This window comes from Eleutherodactylus coqui, chromosome 1 (genome assembly GCF_035609145.1).
Source record: "Eleutherodactylus coqui strain aEleCoq1 chromosome 1, aEleCoq1.hap1, whole genome shotgun sequence".
NCBI lineage: Eukaryota > Metazoa > Chordata > Amphibia > Anura > Eleutherodactylidae > Eleutherodactylus > Eleutherodactylus coqui.
Window position 1 is genome coordinate 150,314,184 of NC_089837.1, and position 13,607 is coordinate 150,327,790.

A 13,607-nucleotide genomic window follows, 5' to 3' on the forward strand; every position below is an offset into this window, starting at 1 on the left:
TCTAACATAGCGGCTGATTTATATTACTTTTTCTTTATACTCTCTACAATGTACTACATACAATGACACGCATTGTCTTCTACTGTAATTACAGTTTCAGTAATACATATGCTTTCTTCAGTCATCTGATACAATGTAAATATAGTGTACTTTCTTGAGGATTATCAGAATAGGGTAATTAAATGGATTTGGTGTAAAAAAAAAAAAAAAATTAAGTAGGTATGGTAAATGTTAACCCCTTACTGACAAAGCTTTTTAGTTTTTTTTCTATTTTCGTTCCCCCCCCCCCCCCTTTTAATAAAATCATAACTCCATTATTTATCCATCGACGTCGCTGTATGAGGGCTTGTTTTTTTCGGGCCGAGTTGTATTTTTCAATGGTACTATTGAATATACCATATAATGTACTGGAAAAACTTAAAAAAAAATTCTAAGTGGAGAGAAATGCAAAAAAATGAAATTCCGCCATCTTTCAGTGTGCCTTGTTTCTACGGCGCAGAAACTGCAACAAAAATGACATGATATCTTTATTCTATGGGTCCGTACGATTACTACGATACCAAACTTATAGAGTTCTTGTTTTTTGCTGTACTACTTGTATTTTTTATTTTTTTTAAAGATATTTAATCTTTTAAAATAATTTTCTGTGCGCAATAGCTTCTTTATTTTTTTTTCCATTGACATAGTTGTGCGAGGGCTCATTTTTTGCGGGACGTCCTGTAGTTTGCGTTGGTACCATTTTAGAATAGATACGACTTTTTGATCGCTTTTTATTGCATTTTTTCTTGGAGACAGGGTAACCAATAAAAGCGCATTTCTGGTGTTCTTTATTTTTTTTTTCAGACGACGTTCATCGTGTGAGGTAAATAATGCGTTACCTTGATAGATCGCACTTTTATGGATCCTAGCAAATCGTACAATTATACCAAATATGTATTTTTGTTTTACTTAGATTCCCTTATTATAGATACAGTCATACCTCTACTTTTGTCACCTTTGTCTTTCACCGATTTCCAGTTTCGCCTATTCTTCATTGCAGAATCTCGCCTCTTCTTTCATCACTTGCTTCTAGGTTCGCCGCCGGGCCACGTGACCTTGCTGCGTCATAGCCGCGGCCCCTGCTGCTATTCACTGCCGTGATGAGCTTCTGACGGTGGTGTGTGCCAGCAGGGAGGGCTGTGCGCGCCGCCTCTGGCACGCGTGCCATAGGTTCGCCACCACTGGTCTACGGCCATGTAGATGACGTATGTGGAAGAAATTCGCATAAAAGAGAAGTTGTAAAAAGCTGCTGATAGTTATGTGAAGTGCTGAAAATTGTGCTGTTGCCAGGAGGAGCTATAAAGCATATATATGGATGGTAAAAGGCGCCAAGTGACGACCGAGTGCTGGCGCTTTGAATGTTATGTAATAGCTGGAATTCTTTTAAAGTACACTAGTCCTCTTATGAAGCGTAATCCGCTTATTATGCAGGAGTTCAGTAAAAACTTATTTTATATTCTAAAAAGAAAATGTGCTGCGTTCTGCCTCCATTTGTTATTGCCACGCTATCCTGTGTGTGTGTGTGTGTGTGTGTGTGTGTGTGTATAATATGTGTAGTGCTCCAGCACTGATGTAGTCACATAGGTCTGTTCTCCAAAGACAAAATCCGTGTTTTTAGTCAAAAGTTCTAGTAAATGCTTGTTTTTAAACTTCAATTGTGCTAAGGACCACTAACTGGTATTTATCTTCCTGCACACTTGTTCATTCACTCGTACCATCTCTGTGCACTGGGAGTTCACTGGAACTGGACATCTGTATTCCTGACATATTGTAGTAATTATGTTATCTGTCTACTTGCTCTTAATTCTCTTGCACATCATCTCTCAGTGCTTAAACCCCTCCTCAGTAATACTTCAGCTCCAATAACTGCACAAGCAGCATGACTTGCTTCCTGTGACTTAAATGCCCTGGCTATAAGTTCAGCCTCATTTCACTGCTGCAGATTGTGTGCTGGAGGATGGATACAGGATTTGGTAGACTGAGGAAAGAGAAATAAGAAGGAAGAGATGGAGAGAAGTTTAGGCAACACCTGCAGCCGGGGGAAGCTAAGATCAGTCCCTCAAGGGTTATTCGAAGTGAAAGCTCAGCTTGGCTGCTGTGGTCTGCTGAGGAACCAGTTTTTAGCTCTGCTCAGTGCTTGCTGGACACTAAACAGACAGGGAAGGGGGAGACCAGTCAGACTATAAGGTGTAGAGATTTATTCTTGCTAAAAAAATAAGTCTTATGGTCAGAAAAATATGAGCGTGCTCAGGGGGGGTGGCTTGGGAGAGTGGAGGGGAAAGTGAGAGATCTCTCTCTCTCTCTATCCCCCCTCTCCCCCCTCGCTATACAATGGCACCATCTGCTGGCTAGAGCCAGTACTGTGGTATGGGACATGCTGGAGAGGCCCCCGACAACAGGGCGGCCAGTAATACACAGTAAGAATACCCTGCCGGACGTCTTCCAACATCGGAGCTGTACAGCCTTCAATGAGAATGTCTTCAGACGTCAGACAGTGGATTGGAAAGGGTTAAAAGCATTGCGTTTTTCACACGCAGGAGAAAAAACGTGGCAGGCTCCATTTTTGCCGCGGATCGGCAACATTGCTATAACATTTATAGCAATGTGTGCGGATGGATAGCTGCATGCAAAAAAATACCATTTAAAGCAAATCCGCGCGGAAATCTGCGGCAGATTCTGCGCGGATTGTATTTTTCGAGTGGACATGAGGCCTAAGCCCCCTAGGAAAACCAGGACACAAATTGGATTGGAAAGGGTTAAAAAGTCCCATTGACATTTGCAGTAAAAAAAACGCAGCAATTAAAAAAAATAAATAAATAAATAAAAAATTGCTAGCGGGTATTCGCCCTAAGGGGGAAATGCGAATTTTACCTGATGGAAAAAGATTGGGGGGGGAGGGGGGGATACATATGTTCTACTATATAAAGACATTTGGGTATCACAATTCTTTCAGCTAAGTTAGTTTGACTACATTAAAAGGTAGGCTCTTCCAAACGGCAAACGCGGACTTAAAATCTTCTAATAATGGCATAATCGCTCATACTCCAGAGTGGGCTTTGTCTTTTTTCTCTTAAGTGTTGGGGGCTGTGTGAATTTGGCACAGTGTAGCCATACAATGTTTTTCTTTACATAGAGAGACAGATTAAATATAGATTACTTTCCTTTCTTCTTCTTTCAAAAGGAAAGCAATACATTTACAGAACCTTCCTAGTCAGCATGATGAGAATTAAATACATTGACCTTTTCCTTAGAACTACCTTTTCACCGACCTGCATGTTTTGCACTAAATATCTTGAAACAACATAGTTCGTTGCTGTTTTATGCAGCTGTATGTCTGTTGGATGCTTGAAATCAAGCACTGTTGTTGTTGGCCAGTATCTTTGGACAGCTGTGTGTATAGTATAACACATGTATGTGACCTTCTCGGCCACCTCTCTTATTGCCCTCTATACATTCCACTCCGCAGCACACATTAACACTACTCTTTAAACATCGACTTTCTATGTAGAGAACCCTTCTGAGAAAATAATGCCCGTATGTACCGACTGGGCGCTCTTGATCTTTAGAACAATAAATGTTGTAATGCCTTGTGTGGAAGGTCCCCTGAGAGACTGCATCTGTTGTACGTGTGTGGTCTCTTCTTCATTGCAGGTTTCGGCTATAACCTCTAGCTGGATGTCACCATAAAACATCAGTTCTACTACTGACATAGTTTATTTCTATTTGACTTTGTAAATAGTTGACACATCATTATCATTTACCTGTTATATATTTGACTATAAACTTCATCTGTAATAGTAAGGGCTAGTAGAGTTCTGTCACTTTGTATTGAAAATGTATTTGGTCATCGTTCTCTCCTATTCCTGGTATCTACAGCTATGCCAATACCATTATTGCACTTGCTCTACGGTTGCTATGGTAGTGTCAAAAAATTTCCTCCGTATGGACCTGTCATCTGACCTCCACTCTTATGAATGAGTTGTTCTGAGGAAAGGTCACACAACAGGAGCATTGCATAGTTGCGTCATTTTAGTCAGCTTTTTGTGTTTTTAGTCAGCCGTGATTTTAGAAATACACGTTTCTAGTCAGTTTGCATTTTAGGTTTGACTCTTTTTGACGGTTTCTCTTTTTGTGTAAGGTAAATTAGTTTTTTGTAATGCAGTATCGGGTTGAAAATATGTGGAAGAACCATTAATTTTAAGATAAGCAGATGATACAAGCCTGGTAGCAGAGACAGCGAAGCATGTGGAGACGCTGATCCTGAGGGCAAGAAGAAAGTGAGAAGATGGGACTTCACCCGAACATCATGAAGACAAAGATCATGACCGTTGCCAACAAGGAAGTCTACATGAAGGTCAACAACTAGGAAATCTAAGTCCTTAATAGTTCCTTATTCCTTGGGTCCCTCATCAATCATAGTGGCAGCTTGACAGATGAGAAAGTGTTGATTAGTATTGGGGTGTACAGCCATGGTGAGCATGGACCCAATATGGAAGTCCAAGGATGTCTCAGTCACCATCAAATGAAGGTCTTCCCGATTGTAACATATGGCTGTGAGGTGTAGATATAGAGGATAGCTGACAGAAGAAAAATTGATGCTTTCAAGCTGTGGTGTTGGAGAAACCTTCTACGAATCCCCTGGATTGCTAGAGTCACCAACAAAGTTTGTCCTGGACCGTATGAACCCCGAAGTGTTCCTGAAGGGCAAGATCACCAGACAGAGACTGACTTACTTTGGACACGTGATGAGAGCGAATTCACTGGAAAAAGAGATGCTACTTGGAATGGTCAATGATAAAAGGAAACCAGGAAGACAAGAGATGTTGGCTGGAGACCATCAGAAGGATAAGGGAAAGGAAATCAGGCAATTGAAAGCATCTGTAAAGAATAGAGGACTGGCCAGCCTACAGAGTATCCAAGAGTCAGACATGATTGAAAGGATAGAATTGGAATGCAGTATGCTCAAAAGTGTCTCTTCTGTGGTTTCTACACACAGGCCTCAATAATAATGGTAGTTTTGCAATTGTTTGAATTTTATCAGTGCAAATCCTGGTGAGCCCTATGAGACAAACATGGCCGAGATGGAAATGCAGATCTTTTCTCCGCAGCCAATAGTGACTGGATTTTATGCAAAATGCTGAACTGGCTGTTGTACGCCATATGTGTAACTCCCATAGAAGTGAATAGGAGATGCATAAACGCCAGTACAATGCTGTTTCCATAACTCCTGCAATATAGAAATATACGATGGTGCTTGGAGGTTTATGAAACCTTCAGAATCTTCCATATTCCTGCTTATATTTGACCTAAAACAATATCAGGTTTTCACGCAAGGTCTAGAAGTAGATAAGAACTAAACCAAACAAATGAGACAAAAATGTTAGACTTGTTCATTTATTTAATGAGGAGGAAAATGATCCAATATTGCAATATCTGCAAGTGACTAAAGCATGTGAGCCTTTAGAATTGGCAGATAATTTGAAAGTGAAATTAAATTTAAAGTGTGTTCAATCAATGGGATGACAATCAGATATGAGGGGGTCACTTGTTTTGTTAAAGAGTACCTGGACCTTTTTTTTTTCTAAAATGTACAGAATCTGTAATTCTAAGCATTTTTACAATGTTTTTTTGTTTTCGCCTTTTCTGTCCATTTTTCTTACAAACCCCCACTTCTATGCACCTAGCTATATAATAGGCATAACAGTAGAGGGTGCTCCATCCAGATGTGTCTGCATCTGTTCTCTATAGAACATCTGCGGATACAACTGTTCCCATATTACAGTTTTGTCAGTATTTATATAGAATTTATTTTTACTAACCCTGTACCCCATGTGTTCCACTAATCTCTACTGTTAAACAACTAGGTAAAGAGAGATTGCACAGCACTGTCTTCACATAGCTGCATAGCAGAAAAGGGGCTTTGTACAAAAAATGTACAGAATAGGCTGGTAAAACATTGCAAACATGCTTAGAATCATTCTATAAAAAGTTCAGATACTCTTTAAAGAACAGGAATCTATCGAAGTCTGATCCTCGCAACATGCCTGTGCAAGCCTATCCTTTCACGAGCAATGGAGATTTCTATGGACCTCCAGAAGAAAAGTTGTTGATGCTCATCAGATGAGTAAGGCAGGGTTCACACATGGCGGATTCCTGTTGGAAATCTTGCGGTTTGGGCGCAGCAAAAAACGCGTGATTTCCGCCGGGAGGACCGCCGCGGTTTTAGCCGCGGAGGCTTTGAAGCGGTCCGGCCGCATGCTTTTCCGTTGCGGCCGGCTCTCCCAAAGAGGAGAGCGCGGCCGTAACATAAATAAACAAAAAACCGACTGTAAACAGACATGCTCAATCTATTGAAACCGCTGCTGCGGCGGCCGCAGCCGCGGTTTTAAACGGATTTACCGCAGCGGATTAGCCGTCCCCGTGTGGACGAGGTTTCTGAGAGACCTCGTCCACATGGCTGGCTAATCCCGAGATTAGCGGCCGCGGACGGTTTTGCCGCGGGCGGATCTGCTGCGGCAGAACCGCGGCAAATCCGCCCTGTGTGAATCCAGCTTTAAGGTTACAAAACCAACTCTAAGGCCCATTGTCCACAGGCACACTATTTCCAAGTGTGGAATCCTGCAGCGGTTTCCACCTGTGCCCGCAGTCATGAGGCCAAAAATTACATTTACTCACCTGTCCGGATGCTGTGGGGCTCTCCTTTGTCGCAGCCGGATCTTCTTTCTTTTGCTCAGTGGATGCGCCATGCTCACTTTTTTTTTTTTTTGTAATCTTGTGCTCTCCCGTGGATTCACGGCACAGCCACAATGACAGCTGTGGCTGTGCCGCGGATATGACAGCTGCCATTGACTTCAATGGAAGCTGTCCCTGCGGGATCCGCAGAAAAATGGAGAATGCTGCAATTTCTTCCCGCGGGAAAGACTATCACATCCATATGTATTAAATTGCCCTGTGGATGCTAATGCATCCCTATGGGCTTCTAGATCCACGGATCTCCTGCGTGGGAGACACACGCGGATTTTATAATTAAAATCCAGCCGTGGACATTGGGCCTAAAGAGTTTGCCTCTACCAATCCACAGTCAGACAGACAGCTTATGTAGATATGAAGGACATTTCAAGACCATGATTACCCTCACTAGGAGTGGTCGACCAGCAATGATCACACCAACAGTAAGGCCTATAATAGTCCAAAGGGTCACAAAAGGAACCCAACGTAACATCTAAGCAACTAAAGGCCTTTCTCACAGTAGCTAATGTTAATAGTCATGAATCCGCCAAGGCAGGATTGCAAGCAGCTGCTTTCCAAAAAGAACATTACTGCCCCTCTGCAGTTTGATGATCACCTGGACAAGTCAGGAGGCATTCATAACAATATTTTGTGGACTGATGAGACCAAAATAGAACTTTTTGGCTTAAATTAGAAGCGTTCTGTTTGGAGAAAGCAAAAACCCTGTATTACATCATATAAACCTCATAGGACCTGTGAAGCACAGGGATGGTGGGATCATGGTTTGGGCCTGTTTTGCTGCATCTGGGCAGGGCAGCTTGTCGTCATTGATGGAACAAGGAATTCTGATCTGTGCTAGCAAATTCTAAAGGAAAATGTTAGGACATCTGTCCATGTGTTGAATCTCAAGAGAACATGGGTCATACAGCAAGACAACGAGCCAAAGCACACAAATCATTCTAAAAAAGAATAGTTTAAGGCATTGTGTGATTACAATAAAAGACAAAACGCTGGACAGGTGATAAAATGAAGAAAAAACAAAAAACAGTATACTTTCTTTGGCCTCTATCACCCAGTTGAGCCACTCCCCCAATTTAAAAAATATACGCAAATTGTATTTGTCTCCTTTTTACCACCTAAACAAAGGACAATATGTGACTAAAAATGTCAGGATTACCTGGATGCGTAAAACATTTACATAGCTTTTCTCTTTTCAATTTCCCTTATTTTCATTTTTCTTTTTTTTTCTTAAGTGACACATACCAGATTTCCACAATTATGGCCTGGTCATTAAAGCGACCCTCTGGGCCTGGAGAAACAAAGGTGGCCAAACTGCTTCTCTGACTACCTGATGCGCACTGTCTATAGTATGCATCAGTAGTCTAAGACGATACATCCTACTTTTACTGGCCAGCACTGCTCATGCGAATGGCACGGACCGGAAGGCCTAGTTTTTGTCACGGTGACGCCAACACTCTGACTGGACCCTCGGAATGGTATGCGAGTCGAGCCAAGTAATAGTTTAGATATCTGGGAGTGTACAGATTTACTAACTTTGATATTTTTGAAATACAAGAAAGGATTTACAATTCTTCGGTGAGGTACTTGGAACAGATACAAGTAGATGCAGTACTAATTAGGCAATTGAACAGTATGAGAAAACACAAAGATATTAATTTTATTAAGACCGGACTTCAACACACTCTCCTTTTTCCTTTTTTCTGAACTGGTGTAATTGGACAAATTCCCCACTAGCTGCTTTAGGTGAAGGGTTGATTTCAGTTTAGTGAAGTGTATATGAAGCAGAGGGACAAGTGGCTGAAGGCTAATCCTGGCTTTGACTTCACCGGGTAGCTATGACCCACTGTTTGTGGGTTTACAACTCGCTCGACCTTGGGTGAAACGTGCTGCACTGTTGGATTACTCTTGTACGGGTATCTTCTCACCGAGACGACTGACTGCTACTATCTCACACCTGGCTGAGTTTGACTAACTGCCCACTGTCACTCCCTTGTATCTCCTCTTTTTGTTTCCAGCACTTTTTGGACTCCTCCCACCTTTGCGTACGGACTTGATTTTCTGTTTTCCCGCCCTTGAACTCTGCACCAGTGAAATTGAATCTGACTATCAGCCAATGGGACTGCAGCTGACATCAGAGCTAAGCTCTAGGCTTAATGGAGAGAAGGGGAGAAACTGGTTCTCTCCTACAGACGGGTCCTTCTATGTCCATGTCCATAGACAGGTGAGACTGGGCAAGTGTTGGTGTGAGTGTTCTGTAAGACCCGCTGGGCCACTACACATTATTATACATCATTAGTCAATCAGGTAGTCAGAGAAGCTGGCGTGGCCATCTTTGTTTCTTCAGGCTGCAAGGATCGCTTTAAAGGGAATCCGTCAGCTCGAGCATGCTGTCAAAACTGCAGGCATGTTATGGAGCAGGAGGAGCTGAGAAGATTGATATGTCGTTTTATGGGGAAAAATTCAGTGTAAATTTTAATCATGTAAACCCCTTCACATTCTGAGCTAAACAGTCAAATGGGCGGTCCTATCAGTAATTGGCAGCTAGCTCTGTACAGTCATACACAGATGTCAATCACTGATGGCACAACCCACTGGACTTTTCAGCTCGTACAATATTTTGTGCCATTTTGAAATTTTGCTGATGCTAATCAGAGCTATGGATCAGCTCAATGGGGATCGAAGGTCACATCAAAGAGAATCCCGCTCTCTTGGTACTTGTAGCAAATATGCCCCAGCAATAAAAACTTTTTCTCTCTGCCACTAGTATGCATCTTGCTCCCCTGTCCCTACCTTGTGTTGTCAGTAGATTTACATCAGCAAAACTGTTGACACTCCCTTTTAAGCAGTGTCATGGTCTAAATCCAGTTTTGTATCTTGTGAATTGACTTTTTAATGTCATCGTGCTAAACCAGGAGTGCTCAACTCGCAGCCCTCTCGGAAAGCACTTATTGGGTTATACAGTCTCCTGTCACTGCTTACTGGGTGCATTCATGTGACGAGTCTGTATAAACCAATGAGCACTTTCCTTCATAGCTGAGTAAAAGGCTCATTATTGACTAAGCCGTGTTAACCCCTTGAAGACTTTTTTTTTCTTCCATTTTTCTCCTCCCTACTTTAAAAAAAAAAAACAAAAACAAAACCTTTTTCATTGACTTCACTGTCTGATAGCTTTTTTGCAGAGCACATTCTATTATTCAATGATAGGCTTCTATTTAACATACCATTTACTGCACCTAAAAACGTTAAAAAAAACCCTTTGAAGTGGAGAGAAATTGGGGTGAAAAATTCAATTGTGGCATTTAAATGGTTGTTATGATTGGCGTGATCTCAGCTGTTAGCAGGGGTCAGCGGTCAAAGACAGCCAACACTCACGATGTATGGAGCAGTGTCGGCTACTGAGTCCACTCCATGCCAATCCTATGCACATCTGCCATACATGTATGCCGCATGTTGCCAAGGAGTTGTGACTCAGGAGGGGCTGTCGGGGGGTTATGAGGAATGGAGAGGGGAAAGCGTGCTATTGGGACAGAAGTGGTTCTGATGAGGGGATTGTTGAAGGGGAGACATAGTTCTGTGGGGGCTATTTTGTTATAGGGTATATATAGTTGTGTGGGCAGGAGATTATGATGGGAGACCTAGTTCGGGAATGGAGATTGTGATGGGGAATCATGGTTCTGGGTGGAGAGAACATTGTGATGAGATGTGCGTGGCTCTGCAGGGGAGATTGTGGTGGGGAAACCGTTCTATCTAGAGTGGGAAAAAGATTATGGGGACACATCGTTCTGGGGGGGAATTGTGATGGGAGGTGGGGGGGAGATTGTGATGGGGTAACATGGTTCAGTGTGATGCGGGGAGATGATGTACAAGATGCTGCAGTGGGTGGAGATGATGCCTCAGAGGAAGGAAGGAACATGATGTGGGGTGGAGAGAAAGATACCAAGTAGGAGTTGGAATTTTGAAAAGTTAAGCGTACAATTTGTACAGATGTAGGAATCCTTGACATCACTGGCACAATGTAAGAACTCAATTTGCAGCATTGTACACTGTAGTTATGATGCATTTAAATGTCAAGTTAATATTTGCTAAAGCTGTATGGACCCCGAAGTGGTGGTATAAAAGGAAACAAGTTCTCTGCCGAAAGCACCCATAAAGTAACTTGTACTGCTGTTGGCGCAGGTGACAGGGAGCCGGGTGCTCTAATATATATAATATATTATACTCTCCCACTCCATGGATCCCACTATGCCCGTCACTGATGGAAGAGTCAGCTATTTGTCCAGTATGCGGGCTTCAGTAGCGGGCACAGTGGGGAGTATAAAAAATGCCTCACCCACTCCCTGCCAACTTGCCTAACAGCCTCATAACTTAGTTTATGATGCTTTAGGCTGGTGACAGGGTCCCTTTAAATAATACATTGCCATGACTGTTCTTTAAGCATCTTACATATTTTTCAGTCCCTTAAATTAAATCATGACGATGCAGCCCTCACACACAAACCTCCTGTACCGCTGTGCTAGACAGATATTTTCCATAGGAACATATACTGGATTTTACCACCACAATGCAGCGTGATTACAGATACCTAAGGGCTTGTGTCAGCTTCAATTACGTCTATTATACATCCCCTTTGTGCTATTGATTATATTGTGTTCCAGATCTGTCAGACAGAGGCAAGAAATGTGCACATCCAGTGAAACAGCGGGGCGTAGACACTGACCTAGAGGACGCCTGCTGACATACTTTCTGATGGTTTCTGATTCTTGAGTGAACCAGGCTTTAATGGGAATCTATCATCAGAAAATGCCGTTAATTACTTCAGATATTTAGTATAATAAGTGTTTTGGGTTGTGTTTTTTGTTTTTTTTTTTTTGTTTCTATCCACATGAAATTCCTTTGACATATATTCCAGTTTATCCATTAGCCATTAGAGCGGACTCCATAAGCTGACACTATGTGGATTGTCTTCTGTAGCTCCTTGTCTTCTTTGGAGAAACTGGCCAGAATCAGAATTTTTTTCCATTCTCGTTAGAAGGTGGGTGAGGCACAACGTGTTTTTGCATCCTGCGCCCATACTTGCTGGGATGCTGATACAAAATACAAGTGCAACACTCTTCCATATAGCAATTTAGCTATCTGCATGCTGAGGGATGTGATGCTTATACCTACTCTTGTATTAAGTATGGCCACAATATGTGGGTTGTTTTTAAATGTATTTTATTATTTTTAATGTGTTTTTGCATCCTCTTGAAAATAATTATTCTGTGGCGGCTGGGTAAATTTTTTTATGAGAGGGGGATTCTCGTGTCATAAAGTGATCTATGATCAGTAGGTATCTGTCCTCTGAGGCCCCCACTGATTTATAAATGGATGGTGGATTCTAGTGATATGCCATTACTTGGTAATACCACTTTAAAAGAGGTGAGAGGGCACAAAAATGCAGAGCCCAGAAGAATTTCTATCTGAATCCCTTGGGCATGTAGGTGGTGGTGGTAATTTTTTCATTTTTTCTCTCCTACCCCCCCCCCCCCCCCCCATCACTGCCTTCTAAACAGCCAGGTGCCATAGCAATTCAATAGGGCCTCAGGATAACCTTGCGAGGGTCTAATGGGCGACAGAGGGATCCCCCACCCTCTGTCAGCCCTTTACATGACACACTTGCATTGATGGCAGCATGTAGAGGGTTAAACAGCGGGAATCGGCAGTTTCTCCGGTACCCTCTGTTTGAGCAAGTGCCAGGCGGTTATCCAACAGCCAAGCACCTACTCTCCATGGCACAGGAGACCTAAGACAGGCTTCTAATTCGGCGCCATAAAAAAGGTGCATGCATCAGAATAAGGCGCCTTTTACAGGCTGTCATAAAAAGGCGCCTGGGTGGTCGTTAATGGGTTGACGCAACAAAACCCATTGTGAAGTAAATGAAGGTGCAAATAAACCACCTTTTTAACATGGCAGACCATATCCTCATGTGTTAAGAGCTAAGCTAAAGAATAACCCATCTGTACTTCCAATGACATAATTTAATGTCCCATTTATTTAACGGTGTTCACTGTGCGGTAAGAACTACGGTAACTCTACTCTGCAGGGCAGAATGATTATTACATCGGAAACATATTTCTATAGTTTTACTACTTTTACACAAAATAAATCTTGTTGTTTTATTGTATTCAAATAGGTGGTTGTGTTACCGTATTCTCAGGCCCATAATTATCTATTGATGGAGTGGTGAGGGGGCTAATCAGGGGGCTCTCCGAACTGTGTAAACTCTTACAAGCATGCTTCCCCCACGCACTCTCTGGTGATGTGTGCCACTGTATACTTAACGGTGGCATACGTTGGAGGTTTAACTCAGAAGTGGCGGATTAGATGTATCATAGATTTTCTTTTTCTGGCAAAACATTAACACTGCCTAGTGTGGTACGTAAAAAAATGATGGCGGTGCAAAAAAGGCCGCAATCACAAGAAGCGTATAAATGATGACGGTGTTGAGGAGGGGAGGGGATGGGGTGGGGGACTGGATCCTCTGCTGCTCTCCACTGTTGGATGCATGAGTGCACAATAAACCAATCTTCAGCCTACAGTACTCTAGGTGTGGTAACGGCCCCTTTCTCCTCGGGTCTGTCGTCCAAGGCGCTATCTCACTGTATTCTTTTCTAGTTTGGTACGCAAGGACACAGCATTTTTTTTCTTTATGGCATGCACCATGCAGTATAACTGATATGATGATTGTGTTTCTGCCAGACAGTCTAAAGCTTCATTTAGACGCAACGATTATCGCTCAAAATTCATTTAAGCGATCAAAAGTGAGCGATTTTGCTTTT

At 42.4% G+C, this 13,607-nt stretch overlaps 1 protein-coding gene across 1 annotated transcript in view; it reads left to right on the plus strand.

The window, feature by feature from the left end:
- Nucleotides 1-13,607, plus strand: part of XXYLT1 (xyloside xylosyltransferase 1) — a 166,565-nt gene that overhangs the window by 40,199 nt on the left and 112,759 nt on the right. The window lies entirely within an intron of this gene.